A 19,569-nucleotide genomic window follows, 5' to 3' on the forward strand; every position below is an offset into this window, starting at 1 on the left:
CTTTCTCTCTCCAAGAGAAGCAGAGCAGCCCCCTCCTACTCCGTCCCTCCAGATGGATCCAAGCCAGAGCGAGTAGGAGAAATCACGACTACCTGATGGCTGCTTGGCAGTTGTCATGAAACAAGCCTGGCGCTCGTCAAGCCAAATCCTCGTCGCCTGGGTAGAGCCGCGCTGTCACGACATGGCAGGGCTCGGTGCACATCCCAGCCCCAGACACGCTGCCCTGGGGCCACCTCGCGCTGCAGGACAGAAGCGTGGCCGCAGGGCAGCACCTGCGAGCTGCACCCACCCGCTCTGCTCCCTGTCCCAGGAGATGCAGGTGACACTTGTGGTGGCTCCCTAGATCCGTGCCAAAACTGCGTGGCAGCCACTGGTGGTGATGCTCTGCCTGCTGCAGAGCCTCAGACCCCACACAAGTGAGCGGGGTGCTTCTCCCTGAGCTGGGCTCGCTCTGCAGAGACCCAGCCGAGCCCCCTGGGATGGATTTGGGGGGCAGCGCTCGGCCCCACAGCACGGGGAGGGCTCAGCAGGAAGGCAGAGCGCTGTTGGGGTGAGGGCTTGCAGCCCCTCCCGCCGGGCGTCGTGGGAAGGCTGTTGTGGAATAAACATCCCATTAAGGCAGGGAAAAAATAAAATTAGCTTGCCGAGCCCAGTGGGGTGGGAAGCAAACAGCTCCATCAGCGCCTGGGAGCGAGCAGTTTATGTAAGCAACAGGCTCACCAGCCGCGGGGAGGGCAGAGCGCAGGGGAGACCAGCACCTCTTCCTGAGGGCTGTCCCCTGCCAGCAGGGCACCCCAGTGCCTGCAGTGATTTTGGGGGACCTTTAGGGATGCTCCTCCATGGGGGATGCCAAGGGGAGCTGCAGGTGCAGCCGGGTGGCACAGCAGCACCAATTTCAAGGCTTCTGCCTGTGCCTCCTCCCTGTGATCTGCCTGGGGACACCCCAGGCAGTGAGGGTGGGAGGCTTTCAAGTCCCCCGCCTTTGGGGACCTGGGACATGTACAGGGACGAGCTGCAGGGACTCATGGGGCAGGGTGGCTGCTGCAGGGTCAGGGGGTGCCTGGTAGCAGCTTCTGCCCCGCTCAGAGGAGTGGGGTCCTGGGGAGGAACATCCACCAGCAGCCACGGCACAGGGCCACCAGCCTCCCTGCCTGCCTAAAGCCCCTCTGCTGTAACGCCTCCCTCAGCCCAGCCTGTTCCTCCTCGGGTCCCCAAAGGCCTCAATTAACCACGTAATTAGGAATGCATTGCAATTACAGCAAAACAAGCCTTCAAGCTGCAAAAAGAGCGTTCCTCACACGGCAAGATCAGCACAAGTTTGCACGCCCGCAGGAGCTCGCCGGAGGCAAAGCCCCACGTTAGCAGCAGAAGTTGGGTGATCTTGCCCATACAGAGTTATCCTCCTTTCACCCAGGGCTGTAGCTCATCCAGGGGAGAGCTGCTGCCTCATTGCACATTGCACCTGGCCTCACGTTGTTCCTCATGGGGAGCCTGCTGCAGGGCTCTGAGGACAGGGCAGTGGGTGCTCCTGGCCATAACAGCAGCATGGGTGATTCTGGCAGGGTGTATGCAGGAGATGTAAGCCTGGTGCTCTTCTCTGGGAGCTGTTCTGGGCCAGGCAGCCTGGGACAGCTCTGGATCCACACCTTGCACTCTGCCCAGTGCAGGGATGCTCCGTACCAGGGATGCTGCAGTCACTCAGGTCTGGGCTAAAGGAAGAGCAGAAACCCAGCAGTTTGGCAGGTACCAAGGACTCACAGAGTCTGATGGACTCACCTCTCAGTCCTGAGATAAACCTCCCTTAAAGGTACTGGTCTCAAGGGAAGACCCTTTGGGAGGGAACACTCATCTGGGGTCATTAAACTTACAGAACAGTTTTTTTTTTTTCTCCCTTCCATGCAGCTGCCAACTTCCAGACTTCCAAGGAACCCGTCGGATGTTATCCTTGGGGGTCTCACATTCAAGCCCAGCCCCTGCAGGGACACAGCACCTGGGGACCGGCACCTCCACGGTGCTCCCATGGGTGCTGTCCCAGCAGGAGGATCAGTGAGGGATGGTGGCCACGAGCAGCAGCAGGGACACGGCAGAGCTCTGCGGCTCCCTGCCTGGCTGGATTGGTCCATCTGCACAGAGCAGTCATCCCGCTCGGCCCCTCTCAGAGCCAGCAGCATAACGCCTTTGCTAATTGGACCTGTTGCCATGGCTTTTTCCCCCCGCCCCTTTTTTTTTTCTTTTACTTCCAGGCTGCAGTAGGAGCATGCTGGGGTTATCAGAGCCCTGCCAGGTGCCAGGATGGCAGGACCTCGGAGCAGCTTGAAGAGCAATTTCCTTGAGCCATCCCTTTCCCCGTGCTGCTCACGTGTGGCTGTAGCAGAGGGTCTGGTGGCCACAGTCCCAGGGCAGGAGCCCGAGCAGGGCTCACGGCAGGCCAGGCTCTCCCTTGGCCAGGAGGGTAAGTGGCATTTGATACCACCAAAAGGAGCTGGCTGCTCCCAGCTGGGGCACTGAACAGAGACTCAGTGCCCTCAGGCATCCCAGACAGGAGGTGTGTGGCCGTGCAAGGGCAGCTTGAAACACTGAGATGTGGCTGCACCAGTCAACAAGTGCAGGAGCAGCCCCTGAGCATCCCCATCACACACCTCCCCAGGGAGCAGAGCCCACCATGGCCCCATCCCTGCTCTTCCCAGCCTTGCCCCCTCCTCGCTTCTCCTTTTTTTCCGCCCCCCCTTTCTCCCCGCTGTTCAACTAGTGGCGGAGCAGAAGCAGCTGGATCTGGAAGAGCGAATACACAAGGATTTGGCCAGGGAAAGGAGATGGAGGCATTTGCTAGAGAGCAGCTGACAGCTTGCGGAGAGCAGGCAGAGCTGGCTCCGGCGGAGCTGTGGTAATTAGAGTCTGTTTGCACTCACTCTCTCCATTTAGCACCAGAGGTTTCCATACTCGAAAGCAACCCTGCTACCACTACTGCCAGCCTGCGGGTCCCCGCAGCTCCCCAGCTTGCAGCTCTGCCACCTCCCTGCTGCCCCCAGGGCACCCGTGGGGCCGGGCTGCATCCCCCCAGCACCCACCATGGTCCAACCATGAGCAGGGCAGCATGGGGCTGGACAAATGCTGCCCAAATGCTCGCTCAGCAGCAGTTTCTCTCTGTGAGGCTGGCTGGGAGCATCACCTGCTCCTGCGCCCTGTGGCTGGGGGAGCTGGCAGTGCCATTGCACCTCCTGCTCTGCATCCCCAGCTCCCCGTACAAACCCCGCTGCCTGTGGATATTTTTAGCTCCTGGGAACTCTGATCTTTTCCTTAATGGCACACGTGTGCCCTGAAACATGCACAGGCAGCTCTGCCAGCTGTGGTGCCACGCAGGGAGCTGCTGGGCAATGCCTCCTTCAGGGCACGGGGTCCTGGCACAGTGAGCACCCCCAGGCAGGGACCCCACGGGCCACAGAGGCATCATTTTGCCCCCCCCTTTACATGGGCTACAGCCCTGCTGGGTCTCTGCTGCTGGCTGTCCCCAGCGCACTCCTGCTGCAGGGGGCATCTCCCCTGGGATGGAGGGGTCAGACCGCTCCTGTGCCCCCCCCAGCCTGGGGACATCCTAGAGGGGCTCTGATGTGGGGTAACAGCAACACCCCAGGGCGCAGCAGGGTGAGGTGCCTCCACCAGTATACCCTGGGGGTGCAAAGCCTTCGTAACATCCATTAACGGGTGCTGCAGGAGCAGAGGGCAGGAGGCAGCATCACGCTATGGCCCCCAGCATCCCACCTACATCTCCACCTGCCATCCCTCAGCAAGCAGGAGCCCCCACCCTGCAGCTCCTCCTTCCCCAGCACGATACCTCAGGGATTCGGGAGGATTTGGGAACCTCACACCCAGTGGTTTTAACGTACCTGAGCACAGGGCACCTCCCTGGGGGCCTCTGGCTGCTCAGCAGCACCAGGGAGGAGAAGGGAAGAAGGGAAAAAAGCAGCCTTTTTATTTGAAGCACCTAAATTAGGAGGTGGGAGTCTAATTTTAGGCACCTGGCGTTGCCTTTCAGAGTGATGAATTAAGCTCTGCGAGGGCTTGGGTGTGTGTTGCTCTTGTCTTAATGCTATGGGAGGGAGAGCTTGCGTTTGGGGCTGGCTCCAGCATCCCTCGTGCCCCAGGACAAGCACCCCATGGGGATCAGCCCCGGCTGTTATCAGGGCCACCAGAACCGCTCACGTGTGCTGTGCAGAACCACCAGCCCCGAATATGAAGTTTACAGCCTGTCGTGTGGCTGAGCACTGAGGGCTGTGCCACCCTGTGCCTGCAGCGTGTCACCTCTGTCCAGCAAAACCTGGGCTGGTGACACCCCCAGAGCTCCTCACAGGGCTTGGAAGGGGCCGGGGGCTCTGCTGTGACCCCCAGGAGCAGCTCTGCTGCCCGTCATGGTAAAGAGGACCCTGGTATTGCCCGTGGCCACCCCGGGCAGGACAAGGAGCTTGAAATCATCTCGTGGTTCAGCTGAAAGATAAATCGAGAGCAAAGCACCGGGCTGGCAGATTGCTGCTGGGCAATTGCCCCTCGGAGGACACCTCTGCAGCTCTGCCGGCTCGCCGGTCTCGTTTGAGATCTTTCAGGCATCGTAATAAAGTGAAACCTTATTTACCGCCCTCAGCCTGCCTTGCTAAAGTGGCCGTGGGCACACAGCAGACCTCTTTCCTTCGGTACTAACAAGAACGTCTCAACGCAGCACAAATCAACCCCAAATAAACGCAGGCACCGGGGGAAGCCAGGGCAGGGATGGGGCTGGGCAGGGGGCACAGCAGGGGCTGGGGCTCAGGATGGAGAAGGGCTGGGGGGGCTGCAGGTGTCAGATGCTGCTGGGGGCGATGGCACACGTAGCTGTGCTTTAAAAGGCCCCAGGAACACGGGGTGAAGGGCAGTCGTTGGCAGTGGATGGGTCTGGATGCTGCAAAGCCCCGGCTGGATGCTGTGCACCCAGGCGCTGGGCTCTGGCCGGGGGCAGAGCTCCATAAAGATGAAATACGTCCTGCGGAGGGCCGTGGTATTGACTAGAAGGCACTGAAGCAGAGCAAGAACCACAAACTTCAATTTTCCTCCCCCAGGCTCTGCCCTGGGCTCGCGGGAACAGAGCTGGGGCAGGAGCTGGGGGCTGCCAGAGCTCTGCCAGGGGGGGCACGGGGCGCCCTGAGGTGTTGGGGGGGCACCCACCCTGCTGGAGCTGCCAAGGCTCCGGGGCAGGAGTGCTGCCTCCTGCTACAGCGCCTCGAGCCCTTGGACGTGTCTTTGCCCTCGGGGTGGGTGTTGATGTTTCTGTGTGGGGTTTCTGGCTCGGTGCCCGCCTGCCAGGCTCTGCTGGGTGCTCTGCTCCCAGTGAGGGCCCCGTGTGAGCGGCCGGGGTGATGTCGCCCTGCAGAACCACATGGCACTGCTGTCTTGAGAAGAAAAATGAGCAAAAAACGTTCAGGATCCGAAGAACGCTCCCAGACTACGCTGGAAACGCTTCCATGATAGTTGGAGATTTGATGCAAACCAGGCCCTACAGGCTTCTGTAGCACCGAGGAGATTCGCTCTGAAAGCCAGAGCTGATTCACAGCAGCAGGGATGGCCATTTGGTTAGGAAAGCTTAAAAACCTCCGGAACTTCCAGCTCCTGTTGCATCTAACGAGGTTACGAGCTCTGCAGCAACCCGCCTGTCCGGGAGAAACCGTGTATTTATGACGCTGCCTCTCTAGTACTGCTGTCCAAACAACCACAAATCCACGGCCAGGGGAAGCGCGGTGGCAAAATGAAATACGATTTCGCCAGGCCCCGGCTTTGCAGTCGGCTTGGAGGGGAGGAGCAGCAGGCACTGTCCAGCTCCCGACGCGGGCAGCGCAGCCACCAAATTCCCCCAGAGCGAGCCGAGCGCCTGTCTGCGGCCCTCCTCGCTTTAATCTATGTTGCAATGAATTAAACATGTTTTAATATCAAAAATGAAAGATCAAGGATCAGCAGTAATAAATCCTCCACACTCATTTTCCGTATTAAGCCGGTGTGTACCCAGGCAAGCACAATAATTAGAGTCAGGCTGTGATTTATTTGGGGGAAGGAACCGACGGCATTCGGATATTGAATTCTCATTCCTGGCGCGTGCTCGCACTCCAGTTCCCTGCCTGTGCTGTAAATCCCTCCACAGCGGGGACGCCACAGGAGTGGAAGTGCTGGTGGCAGCTGGACGTGTGGGACACGGCTGGGGACAGGGGTGGCCTTTGCCTGCCCCAGGAGGATGGCTTCCACATTGCATAGCTGGAGCCCAAGAGAGGCTCTGGATGGAGCCCACAGCTCGGGGCTGGGGTCATTCATGCCCTGGTGCTTTCATAAGGAGCACCTCCATCCCTGCTCTTGGCACAGGGGCTGTCCCCTGGGCTGAGGACACCGTCTGGGCCACGCCAGCCCTGTCCCCAGGCTGAGCATCGCCCCCAGCCCCAGGACCAGAGCGGTTTCCTCAGGCTCCAGCTCCGCCAGCAGAGCCAGTGGCAGGCATCTGCATGTCAGCAGGCACTGCGGAGCCGAAGCCATGGTTACACACCTCTTTCTATTCTAAGCAGTCATTTTTGGAGTTGTTTATAACTTTTCCCTGTCTTTTCACCTTTTTGGTGTTTTTTGTTTTTTTTTTTCCTCTTCACGGGTGTGAATTTTTGCTGGCGGCTGGAGCCAATCTGCAAGCTGGAGGAGCTGGCTCTGGCTGGGGTGGTGCAGCTGCAGCTCGTTCTCCCAAACCTCTCCAGCACAGCAGCATCGGGGCCGTGTAACAGCTGATCCTCGGGCAGCAGGTGCGCTCTCGGGCAGGCTGCTGGAAATCAGCTCGTTCCCCAGCATGGATGAGGCAGTGGGCTTGAAAATGTATGGAGAGGAAGGGACCTTCAGCTACGCCTTCAAACATCTGGGGGCTTCGAGCCAGAGATGCTGTGGCTCGGGGGCTGCCCCATCCCTCAGCAGCTAGAACAGCACTTGAGGAAATTTGTAGATGCCTTTGAATTTTCCCCAGGAGGCACAAACCCTGAAGGTTGTGCAGGCTTTTTCCTCTTTAAATGAGGCAAAAAGGGGGAAATGGGCGGCTATCCAAAGGCTGTGAAAGCACAAGGGCAGTCACTTTCCCAAATGGATCAGGGCTCCTACCACAACAATCCCACCTGTGTGAAATGCTGTGGGTCTTCCCCGTCTCACCACGTGTGTCTCGTGATGTTTGTTCCTTCCTTCAGAATTCAGCCCCTGAAACCAGAGACCAGCATGAAAAACTGTATTTTTAACATGTTCTTTACGGATTAAATTTCAAGATCTCATAAATACCCGGGGAGGCTCGGGGATGGACACCTAGAAGCGGAGGATAGGAATCCAAGAGCTGGTATTTAAAAATGAACAAGCTGTGGTTTTCACGTCGGTCCCGTGGTATTTAGCAGTTCCTGGAGCAGGGCCGCCTGCTGCCGCAGCGGGCAGCGCCTGGCACCGTGGGCGCGCTGGCACCGCTGCCAAAACCCTGCTCAGGCACAGGGAGAAACCTCCTGGGGCTGTCCAAGGAAAGAGTCTTGCTCAGGGGTTAAAAATTCTCAGTAATTCCCGTGACTCTAGGAGCTGGGGTTTATTCTGCGGCTCGACAACACAAGATGCCTCCAGTGCTGGCAAAGGTGTGCATAACTCTTAAATGTCCTGCCACGAAGCCACAGCCTCCTTCGGTTCGTCCTGGTAGAGCCAGGGCACTGCTAGGAGCCCGAAACAGCAGGAGAGCAGTGTGGAGAAGGAAGAGGAGCGCATTATTTTTAGCTGCGACGCATTTGTGCTTTCCTCTTTTACGGAGCCGGGCTGAAAGGAGTGAGAACAGACTGTGGCATTGAATTCCTGATCTGACACTTCAGAATGATTGCCATCAGAATAGCAGCTCGCTGCAGACCTTACACAACCCACGGGTGGGGGTCTCTCAGGCAGGGAGGAGGAGAAGTCCTGGCCAGGAGCTGGCCGGGGCTGCCCCGTTCAGAGCAGCCGCGGTGCTGTGCTGGGAGCAGCTCCGAGCCTGGTGCTCTCCGTGCTGACAGGGATGGAAATGCCTTTTGATGTTCCCTTTGAATCACTCCTCTCTCTTCCTTCTCGTCCCCAGGGTATTTCGTTGGGCTTCTTAATAAAGCTGGAGGGGGGTGAAGGGGGAAAACTTCTTTGAGCATGTTGTAAATGAGCAGAATCTTATCATCTGCCTGCTTCCTTTTTAGATGTACACCCTAATCTTATTTACGGGCTGAATACCGAGAGCTAATCAGTAGGTGATCGATAGCTGAGAGGCACCATTTCAGATCAATCTGCTCACAGGCATGTGCGCATGAAGGCTGCTTTTTGGCTGGAAAGGTGCTGGGGGAGAGCCCAGCACAGCCCCTCCATGCGCAGGGAGCCAGCTGGGGGTGGGACGCAGCCAAAGCACACCCAAAGGGTCCCCTTCCCTCAAAGCCACCCCACCAGGTCACCTCCTCTCCTCCGGCCAGACCAGGAGCAGCGCTCCCCAAGCACCATGTGCTGCTGTGGAGCCAGGAGCAGGCACTGGATTCCCCCTTGCAGCTTGGGCACATTCTCGGGAAGGTGCCAGCCCTTGCCTGCTGCTAATTAGCACGGCCACTGTCTCCTGGGACTGCCAGTCTGATTGTTTCTTGCTGCTCTTTCCTTCTCGTTCAGCTTTGCCTTTAATTTACCTGAGAATGCTGGCAGCCCCCAGGGCACTTTTAATTAAAAAAACAAAAAACTAATTTTTAAGAAGGGAGGGGTGGGGAGAGGACTTGTCATCTATCTGCTAACCCTTTGTTTTGCCAGGCCTGGCAAAACCAGGTGGCAAAATTCCACCAAAATTCATGGACAGGCTGCTCTGGGCTGCCTCTGCCCGCTCCCTTCTCCCTGTCCCTCCGTCCCCTCTGTCCCCATCCCTCCCGCCCGCTGCCTTCTCCTTACTCAGCAGCAGCATCCCCCCAGCCCATCCATCATCCCGGATTAGCCATTAGTAAAGCCACCCATTTGCGGGGCTGCAGCTCAAATGAATTGTGTTAGTATTCCAGCCACCGCAATGAATGGCCTGACATCGAAACCATTTTGGATCACGGGGAGAAAGCAATCAATTATTCCCTTCCCCTGCCAGCTGCCAGCGCCCAGCCACCGGGGCCGGAGCACACGCTGCTCCCTTCACGCCATTTGGAAACCCCCAGCCTGGAGAAGGGAGCATTTCATCTCCCTCCACGCCTGGCAAGCACCGAGGGGTGTTGTGATAACGCCTGCCCTCCTCCACAGCCCGTGGCTTTGCTGTGGATGGGGTAACAGCGTGGAGGCAGAGGGTTCCTGGCAGGAGGGAGCGGGGCCGCTTCCCTGCCTGCTCCCTGCTCTCTGCAGGGCTGCCGGGAGCACAGCTCTTGCTGGCAAAGCCCGTGTTTGCCGAGGACGACTTGTTGCTGTGCTCGCTGCTCCCGAGGCTGCGTGTAAATAGAAACAACAGGCTGGGCCCGCCAGGGCTGCTCCCGCTCCCTTCAGCTGCTGCTAAATGCAGGGAATAATGATTTCGCTGCAAACAAGCCTGCTTCCTGGCTGGTGTTTCCAGAAGTTTCCTGCTCCCTGGGTGTCCTGAGATGACGTTGCCCCCTTGCTGGGCTCCCGGGGAGGAGGGAATGGGGCTCTTTTCACACGTGTGGAGGGAAGGTGACCCCCAGCCAGCTCCTTCTGCCGCTGCCTCTGCCTCAGGACTTCCACTTCCCTCCAAGGGCGCCTTAGGCACCCTGATTAACATTGCAACGGAGCTGCACAAGTGCTGGGGTTTTATGGATGCTCCCCCCCTGGGATTTATGCTGCAGCCATGCTCCGTGTCACGACAGGGCCAGGAACACCAGCCCTGGCTCCTTTGCCTTACCTGGATGAGCAGCACCCCTCTTCCAAAGCCAGCATTTGGGGAGCAGCCCATACGGTCCCCTCCAGCCCTGGGTACGAGCTGCCTCTGCCATGCCCACTTCACGCACATGGAGACATTTTCTCTCTCTAACAAAGACATTTTCACTCTAACAAAGACATTTTCTCTCTGCAAGGATGCACAAAGCGAAGGAAGCCTCCCAACAGCACACCACAAGACAAAGCCAGCAGCCACGGCGTCCTCCTCAGTGTCCATCCCAAAGCAGCGCGCAGTGGCACTGCTGGAGAGCAGCTTTCAAACCCTTGTGTGGATGACATGATCGCACGGCTTTTCTCTGTGCAGGCGCGGAGAAGCAGACCGAATGCAAGGCGCCGGCTAAATATTAGCTCTGATTTAAAAGAGAAGTGACAGCGAGTGCTTTCATTGTTTGGGAGCAAGGACTTCCAAACTGACCGCCGAAAGAGGCACAACCAGCCCCAGCAGAGGCAGTAATTAAAGGTAGCTGCAGCGCGAAGCAGTTACAGCACTAATAAAGCAATGAATGGAGATTACGCTCCCCCTGCCGCGGCTCTAACACCAGTGCTCTTCGGTGGCTGGGCGTCCGAGGGAGCAGCCGGCTGCAGTCACATGAAAAGCGCTAATTGGAGAGGAAGATTTGTTCCCATCTCGCTCAGCACACAGCACATGCAGCCTGCAGGAGGGGCAGCAGCGAGGCACGAGGGAGAGAGTGCTGAGGCCAGAAATGCTGTGCCGGCAGCCTGACCCCCAGCTGGGAGCGGTGTTTGTGCCCCAAAGGGTGAGGAAGGCTCACGTCAGAGTCAGCAGAGGGGCACAGCAGCCTTCGAAGCACCCCCATACCCTGTGGGGTCACTGGGGACCGTCCCCATGCCCTCAGCTGATGGGGCAGCCGTGCTGGCTAGGCACTGGTGAGCACGGGGGGATGCTGTGCACTTCTGCCACATGCCGGAGGGCCTCCTGCAGCCTGGGGTGAGCGAAGGTGTCCACCTATGGTTTGAGCCTCCTCCTGCTGATCCTGCAGCCCACCCGTGGGTCGGGAGGCCGCGAGCTCATAAAACAGGAGAGCGAAGAGGAGCGGCAAGGGACGGCCCTCCTGCCAGCCCTGCGGTGCCCTCTCCTTGACAATTCGTCGGCTGCCACAAAGGGATGGCTCCTTAGTGTGGGGTGAGACAGTGAGACAGCTCGGGGCTTGTGTGGTACATGTGCCAGATCCCTGCCAGGCCTGTTCTGCAGGAGGCAGCGGTTTTAGCCCCGCTCTGGAGGGATTCAGCCCCTGGACAATTCGGAACTGCCTCCTCTCCCGTCCCCTCCCAGTGCTTGTGGAGGCTCTGCCCTGACATCAGCAGAAGGAAGCGCCTGTCCGCGAGAGGGGAAGATTGATCAGGCTGCGGACGCTGCCAAACGCATTGAGTCAACACATGGAGAGATGAGGAAAGCAATTTTATCCCACTTGCTTTGGTAACGGTGACGTTACGTGTTACTTGATACAAAAGAAGAGCCAATATTTCCAAACTGAAGGGCAATTATTTTAACCGGTGTCTGTAGAGGATCTGGAAGTGCTTCTGAACAGGATCATCGGGCTCAGGAGCACACTTATCGAGGGCCCACACGTTTCTTGATGGTTTTACCCCAGTCCAGACTTCCATTTAAAGAAAACCTCAGGCAAGGTTTTCAAACGCAGCGCTGTCCTAACTCCTGCCTGAAATCTGTATCCACCAGCTGGACTGGAGCTCGGAGCCAGCTCCGAGAGCTTTTGCAGACGCTGTGTTTCCAGCGAGAGGGAAGGAACAGTCCTGTTCTCCTCGCCGAGTGTGAGCTCTGGAGCCCCATCGTAATAATGTAAATGTCAATTGCTGAACCTCCAGCCGGCCTCTGTGGGTGTCTCTGGCACAGCAGCGCCTTGCCAAGATTGTGAAATATTAAATGAGGAGTCAGAGCCTAAAGAACAAAATTACGCATCTGAAGGCCACTTTCCAATACCCTTAGGGTTTGGCTCCGAACGCCCGTGACGTAAATGGGCATGGATTTATGGCAAACCCACCCTGGCACAGGCAGGGGACGGGAGGTGGCTCCTCCTTGGTACACGTGTGCCCCTGCCTTGTGCTCCTGGCGGTGAGAGCACATCCACAAACCCCACCAGCACGGGGCTGGCTGTGTGCAGCTTGCAGGATCCAGGACCCCGGTGACATTTGGAGCCCCCCTTATCCCTCCAGTTTCAAGCAGGAGGTAGGGCTCCCAGGGCTACCCAGAGCCTGAGGCAGAGGATGATGCTGGATGAAGGCTCCCCCGTGCCAAGCTATTGCTTTCCCCATGGATCCATTCCATTTTGCCACGGGAACAGGCAGCAAGCTGCAGCACAGGGATGCTGTAGGTGCATCTGAAAAGCCCCAGCTGACGCCTTGGTGCACCCACTGGCACTGAAGCGGCTTTGAAAGCTTGAGCTTCACAGACCGGATCTGCCTGAAATGAAATAAGGAGGCACTGCCAGAATGGCAGAGACATCCTGGAGAGCGGGCAGGAAAACAGAGAGGGTGCGGAGAGGAGAGATGCCGAGATACTGCGGGCTGCAGAAATCCAATTCCCTGTTAAATTGGAAAGAGGCAGTGCTTTGGAGATAATGCTGATAGGGTAACATCTCAAACAGAGATGAGGCTGCGGGTTGGAGATGCAGAAAGGCACTCATGTGTATACACAAGGGCATGTAGATGGAGATGATGGAGAAAGCCTGTAAGAGTAATGTTGGAGAATATGGAAATTAACACAAAAATCAGCCTGGGAAATTCAAACAACCAGCACGACGCAATGGACCGGGTGCGCCTGGAGCAGCGAGCTACCCAGTGCTCTGCAGATACACCAGGGGGGTGCAAAGCCTGAGACATGGGGAGCAGCCATCAGGATCACTCATCTCTGGAGGCTTTTTAGGAGCTGTTTTTGCAATTCTGCGCAGTTATTCTGCAGGATGTGCACCCCCATCCCCCAGTGACGTCCACCCTTTAGGGGACAGCACCTTTAGCACAGCGCAGATGCTAAACACGTTTACTGAGTGCAGTGCAGGCATCAAGCACCAAGCCCAGGGCTGTCTGTGCTAGTCCTGGGCTGCTGCAGAGCACAAGTGTTAGCGGGACTTGGGCTGTAAGAGGGTGAAGAGGTCCTGCTGGGATGGATGGGGTTATCTCCACTGCTGTCAGAGCTCTAAACGGATGCTGCTGTTCTTACAAGGAGCCAAGGAGGCTTTCGTGGTTGAATGGACGGGTAAGGAGATTTTTAAGTACCCTTCTTAGTCATGACGTGACCCACGAGTCAAGGGCTCCTGATGATCTTTTTCTTGAGAAAAAGCAAAAACAGCAACATGACTGCAGGGTATTGGGATGTGAGATCAGCGCTGCCCGGGGCAGAGGCAGCGGTTGCCCTTGCCTCAAGGAGGCAGGAAAGCAGCTTCCAGTGCACTGCGTGCCTATGCCTTGGGCCCACCAAAGGGGTTAAGGGCTGACAGGTCCTTGTTAATCCCAGCTCTTCCCACCCTGCTTCTCCTGGAGCAGCTCAGGAAAAAATGTGGCCCATGAGCAGCCCTTCGAAACTGCATTGCTGGACGTATGAACTTCACTACGTGCTCGTGTTGTGCTGCTAGCCCTGCTGGCTTCTGCCACATAGCTCTTCTCAGGAAGAATTGCTTCACTCAAAAATCCCTGACAAGTATTTTTGACACCAGCTCTCCAGCAAAATTATTTCTGCGTAAACAGCCACTGTTCTCTGCTTGCAAATATTTCTGTGCCTGGAAACTCATTGAGTCAAGAGGGTCCCTGCAGCCTCAACACCTGTCCCTGAACTTGAGAGCATCATTTCTGAGCGGCGCCAGACTTTCCCCAGCCTAATTAGGGCTGTCTGAAGCCGAGCAGAAGCCGCCCGTCCCCGAATGGCCAGATGCTGCATTGTGCCGCTAGCCCGGAGAGAAAGCGAGCAACTTCGGCTGCACTGACAGAATTCCTAATGGAATAATTAAACTCAAATAATTCAATTAACATTGCAATTGAATAACTGTGTTTGGAGCATTGCTCTAATTGAGCGATATTTGTATTGTCCCGGCCGTGAGGATAGGCACGGTAGCCTTTTAGCAGGCAAAGGGAGACAGATGGTGCTAATGAAGGGCAGGAGATAAATGCGAGGCCACTGAATTAAGTGCTCTTTCTTATTTGGCCAGAGAAGAAAGTCAAGCCATTGTGATCCTGTTGCCTTTAGAAGCCTGACTTGGTAACAGAAATAGAAGGGGCTCTGCAGGATTGCCGGAGTCTGCTCTACCATTAATTACTTTTTATTGAAAGCTCGCAGCCTGCCTGGCGTTGCGTCGAGGCGGCAGCCCTGGTCTCTGCCCAGCGAGTCGTTATCTTAATCCAGCGCTGCTTCAGAGCTCAGACGGCAGCAGCGAATGGGCAGCTAAGGCTTCTGGAGGAATTTCTGCCTCCCTTAGCAACCTGAAGGAGCCTGCAGCAAGTGTCAGGCCAGAATTCGGGAGCCCAGATCTCAGGAACGTAAAACAGGGACAAAAATAAAACACCATGCTTTAGGATGCCACATTTGTAGTACTAGGTGTAGCTGCACCTTGGGAGGCTGCAGGCACAGCAGAATCGCCCTGCCAGCACAGCTCTGGGGAAGAACATCCAAGGTAGCTGCCTCAAGCTTGGTCCAAGCCATCCCACTAACCTCCCTTCCCCCAAAACAAGGGGTACTGCTGAGAGCATAAAAGCCAGAATTTCCCATTGTTGCCCCAGCTGCTGGCTGTGTGTCCATCCCTCGAGGCTCAGGCAGGTGGTTAGCCATGGGAGAGCAGGGAGTAACCAAACAAAAACTACAGCTTACATTGTGTTCGCAGACAATTTAGAGATATAGGTGCCCAACTTCATCACACAGCCTGTGGTGCTGGGAATGGGAGGGCTGACATGTTTTTTTGTAGCAGTGCCTTCAGGTCTGCTAAGTCACTGTGAGCATCACGCACATCACCTCCAGCTACCCTGACCTGGGTCCACAGCTCTGTTCTTGTGCCACGGATCTGCCCATCTCCTCTCCCCAAGCAATTTCTATCTTGTTTCCCCACTCCCAGAGCTCTCTAAGCAATTTAATTTGTTTTGGCAGAATTTCTTAAAAAAAGGCAGCTGATACGATTATGCTGTTTGCAGCTCCTTTCCCCTCCCACTCTCGGTAACTTCTGAGCTTGGTGGTTAATTACTATGAGACCTCTACGCCTCTATCAGCATTAGCTGGATTTATGTTTTTACACCCTGCATGTCAAGAAGCAACTAGATGGAAAAGAAACCCACTTGTGCTCCTACATCAGGGGAAGGCAGGGCACGGGTTCTGGCTCTATAATGGATCAAGATCAGCAGGGACTACAGCCGCAGCCTGCTTCTGCAGGAGAGCTCTGGCCACCAAGGTCTGCATTAGGTTCTCCTGCATCTAAGTATCTGTATCGAAGGGCTGGAGATCTAAAACCAAACTGGTATGAGGCAGAAAGAGAAAGCAGAAGGTGGTCTGCTCCTTTGGATAGTGAAGGTCTTGCTGCAGAGTAAGTCACGGAGCCGAGTTCAGGCTCCTCTTCCTTCAAGAGCCACAGCAGTGTAAGCGTGAGAGAGGACAAACACGTCCTTGTGACTGGAAAGCCACATGACGGTGACGAGTCTGCTTCTGACTCACAGCAGAAGCAGCGCTGTAATACGCCACCGCTGGCCTGCTCCGACCACCCCAGTGCCCAGGCAGAACCTCAGCGTTTGCTCCCTCCAGGATCCCATTTTCCCACCAGGAGAGCACCTCCAAAGCACACACTGGCTGGTGGAAAATCAGGCGCTGCTGGCTTCAGGATTGCGGTCTTAAATTCCCTTGTTTTTTCTTGAAGAAACTCCAGACAAGTTGATTTTGCCTCAGACTGAATGATGGATTGCAAGTAGAGAGAAGCAACAGAAAGTTTCTCTGGGCAAGGAAAGGACTCGGAGTCTTTACCTCCTCTCTTTGATCCAAGCTGAATTTTACAGTTGTGCTGCTGGTCCGGAAGGGGTGAAAAGAATCAATTTATTTGCAAAGCCCAATTTACTGTTGGGCAGCTATTCAGTGGCTGATATGAAACAAGCCCATTTGCACTTGGAAAGGCTTCCGCAGCCCAGAAGGCACACCGACCATCAGCTGTCAGCCCTGCTGCCAGCAGCTGACTGCAGGACAAGGAACAAGCTGCTTTCCCGGAGCCCCCCTGCCAGCGGGCTGCTGCCCGGTCTCCTGGGCCAGGTGCTGAGAGAGGAGGCAAAGGGCTGGCTTCAGCTGCTGGCTTTGGGGGGGGCTGAACAGCCCCAAGCCTCACCAACTCGAGCAGCAACACTTTGTCCACTCAAGCATCCTTTTTTTTCCTTCTTCTCTATTTTAACAGGCATGTAACTAGCAAGTAGGTTCTCTCTTTTGAGAGCTTTCCTCCATTTTTGCCACAATGCTGGACACTGGCTGTTACACAGAGCACATCTTTGGAAGAAGGAAAACTATAATAAACTCATACATAAGTGGTATTTAAGCTGGTCCACAATGCTTCAAGGGAGAACAATGCCAACAGAAAGAAATCTAGCTTGGTAAATGCTGCCCAGGAACATCCCCGACCATCCTTCCGCTGCACTGCACAGCCTTCATTAACTTACAAATGAATTCCTCCTGCGTCTCATGGCTTTCTTCAGCTGTTATTATTCCAGCCTCCAAGGACATAAACAGTTCTCTTGATTTAAGGAACTAGCCTGAGATGCTGCTTGACTATGGTCTGGGGAGGGGCAACAGCATCGGAGAAGATGTTTTATTCAAGAAAACAAAAAAAAAAACTACTTCCAAATAGAAGCAGAGGTCTTATTTAAACCCACGGAGCATAAGCTGGGGAATTCACAGTTCCAGAGAACAGCAGAGACAGGGTGTTCTCATTCAGGACCCACAGCACAGCAAACAGTTGATCAACTTCATCTCTCTCTTATCTGAGTGCTGCTCCAGACAACCTTCTGGATGATGAAACCCTGGCTCTTCATCCAGGAGACATCCTGGCCTGGAGACAGCACCTTGCTGCAGGATAAGAGCAACCCTAGTCTCATCATTTATCTTAGATTATTATTATTTATTTATTTTTAATTAAGTACAACTAAAACATGCTCTAAATGGGGAAAAGAACAGAGGCAAGAAGGCACACACACGTGGTCCTTGCAGCAGAGGTGGCACTCAGCGTTGCAGCGTGGCGGCTGGCACCACACACTTCACGCACTAACTCTGCCTACCCTGAAACAGCCGCAGCAAGGACGGCACAAAGTCAGGCTGCATCTGCGAGGGTTTGTGGTCTGCAGCCACGTTTCCCCCTCCTCCCGCACCGCTTCTCCTTTCTTCTCATGCTGATGAAAGTAATTGCTGTGTGCCACCTTGGGCTGACCCTGGAGCGAGGCAGGGTTCCCGGCTCAATAGATCTGTGCAACCTTAGCTCTCAGCTCCTCTTGGAGACCTCATAGCTATTCCAAGCACACTTCCCTTTCCACAGCTTCTCTTGGCCCAGTATTTCTAGGGCTGGTGACACTCTAACAGAGGTACTTAATCTGTCCTGAGCTCTGTCTGCTCCGACCTTTCCCTTCAGCCTAGTGATTTTAAGGAACCTCAGTAGTTTCCCTTTCCTCCCTACCATGCTTTTGCCCAGCATCCAGGCCAGGTGGTGAGGTACTAAAGGCAAATCACAACGAGGGTGGTGCTTGGTGGCACACTCAGTGTTTTCTTGGGACCACCAGAAGCCACACAGCCTGCTAAATCACACTGACACTCAAACCTTCTCGCAATGCCCATGACCCAGAACAAAACCAGAAACATTTCTCACCTTGTCAGAGCTTCCCACATCGGCCATCACCCAATTACTTCTTGAATCACCCGGGCACAATGCAGACAGCCCCAAAACCAAGACAAATCACGTATCTTCCAGCCACCTTACTGCTCCTTGCACAGCAGTCATACCCCCTTTGTTTTTTCCCCCCATGAACACAGCATGGGCTCTCCCTGCTCACTCTGCACTCATTTAACCCCCCAGCTGGGGCCTTCAGACTCCCAGGTACCTGAAATCAGCTCAGGTGAGACCAGGCAGAGCTGACTGTTCCAGGTGAAGACAACCCCTGCCTCCCCTTTATGTATTTGCCTGCTTGTCTCAACACCTGGGGCTCTGCCTGAGGGATAAAGCTGCAGGAACCTGAGTCCTTGGGGAAGAAAGTTGCTGTTCAGGAGAACCCATCACCTGCACTCCCAGCCTGAGAAAAAGGCGTCATCTCCTTAAAATTTAACAAAATCCGCTGTTATCCATCCCCATTCCTACCCCACCCCTTTTTATGCAGCTTTCCAATGGGTAAAGAACTTTCCAGAAGAATTTTCTTCTCTGCCTTGCAGCTGCAGGAGACAGGCGGCCCAATGCAAGTGAGCTGCCTTAGCAACCTTTGCTGGGTTGTGATACCACCAAGTTAAAATAACTTGGATTAAAAAAAAATACTGATCAACATCAGAAGCGAGCTGACAGGCTGCTGGGATCCACAAAGGAGGCTAATAATTAAAGAGAGATGGTCTCTGAGGATTGTAGGTGGACAGCATCAGCGAGCGTACTGGTAAATTCCTATGATCTTCTCTTCAGAAACGAGTGCATGAAGACAGGAAAGAGATGAAAAGGAGACCTTGAGTTGAGAAAGGCCAAAGTGGTCAAAGATTTCATTGGATTGAGAGAAATATTCCAAAACCAAAGGCGTTCCTGTGTTGTCTGTGTCACTGTTGCCGTGGGCTGGATCTCAAAAACTTCTTTAAGTACCCTGCTGGGACACACAGAGACGTATCAGGAAGCACAAAGAAACTTTCAGGCCTTGGGAAAGGCTGAAATGCTGAACGATTCTGGCTGTTTCTGGATGGGCTCGCTGTTTGCACCAGGGCGGTGTGGGGCTGGCTGTGCTGGAGGAACAGACCCACACTAGGTTTGTCTGTTAGACGGGCCCCTTCCCACTTTGCCCAGGCTCCTTGCACAGCTCTGCCTTGACCTGCAGCCTCAGACCTTCAATATAACTTCCCGATACACTTTGGGTTCTGCCCCTAGTGCCCTTCCATGCACGTGGAGCAGACACAGAGCAAAGCTTCAGCCCTGCATTAGGCTGGGCGAGGAGAGGTGGGTCAGGCACTTCGCCAACATCTGGCACGTCCAGCCAGGGTCTGATGTGCCGAGTGCCACCCATGAGGAGATGGGTGAGACATGTCTGAATGTGGGACAAACTGGGGGAAGTGAGAGGAAGCACTCAGGGGAGATCAGTCCCCTGAAATGAGACTGGAACAAATAACTGGGAGGGAAAGGGGAAAATGGGGCTGCTTGGCATCACGATCTGAATGCAAAATCTGCCTGAAGGAGAAGATAGAATGAGTGAAGAGGGACAAACAGAGAAGTTGTCCCCTGTTCGTACAGATTACAGGACAGAAACAAGCCACCCACAGCAGGTTCCAGGCACCTTTCCTGGGACCAAGAAGCAGCAGGCCCAAAAGCACCCTCTGATGTGAGACGGTGCATGGTCAATGGTTGTATGGGCACCCAGCGAGCCCACTGCCCACACTTGAGCCACTGCCTTGGTGCTGCTGCGTGCTCCTGCCATCAGACTGCCTTG

At 55.4% G+C, this 19,569-nt stretch overlaps 2 long non-coding RNA genes across 2 annotated transcripts; both read right to left on the reverse strand.

Annotated features, from left to right (window-relative positions):
- Positions 1-1,335: 1,335 nt before the first annotated feature.
- On the reverse strand, positions 1,336-3,962 carry LOC311443942. The gene is made up of 2 exons (XR_014697576.1): positions 3,885-3,962; positions 1,336-1,709 (listed from the first exon to the last, which is right to left on the reverse strand). It is a non-coding gene; the product is annotated as an uncharacterized lncRNA (long non-coding RNA).
- Positions 3,963-7,247: 3,285 nt separating this feature from the next.
- LOC311443925 lies at positions 7,248-19,427 on the reverse strand. Its single transcript, XR_014697565.1, has 2 exons — positions 17,769-19,427; positions 7,248-8,143 (listed from the first exon to the last, which is right to left on the reverse strand). It is a non-coding gene; the product is annotated as an uncharacterized lncRNA (long non-coding RNA).
- Between the last annotated feature and the right edge of the window lie 142 nt (positions 19,428-19,569).

The sequence above is a fragment of the Aythya ferina genome, assembly GCF_964211825.1.
Source record: "Aythya ferina genome assembly, chromosome: 13".
Lineage (NCBI taxonomy): Eukaryota > Metazoa > Chordata > Aves > Anseriformes > Anatidae > Aythya > Aythya ferina.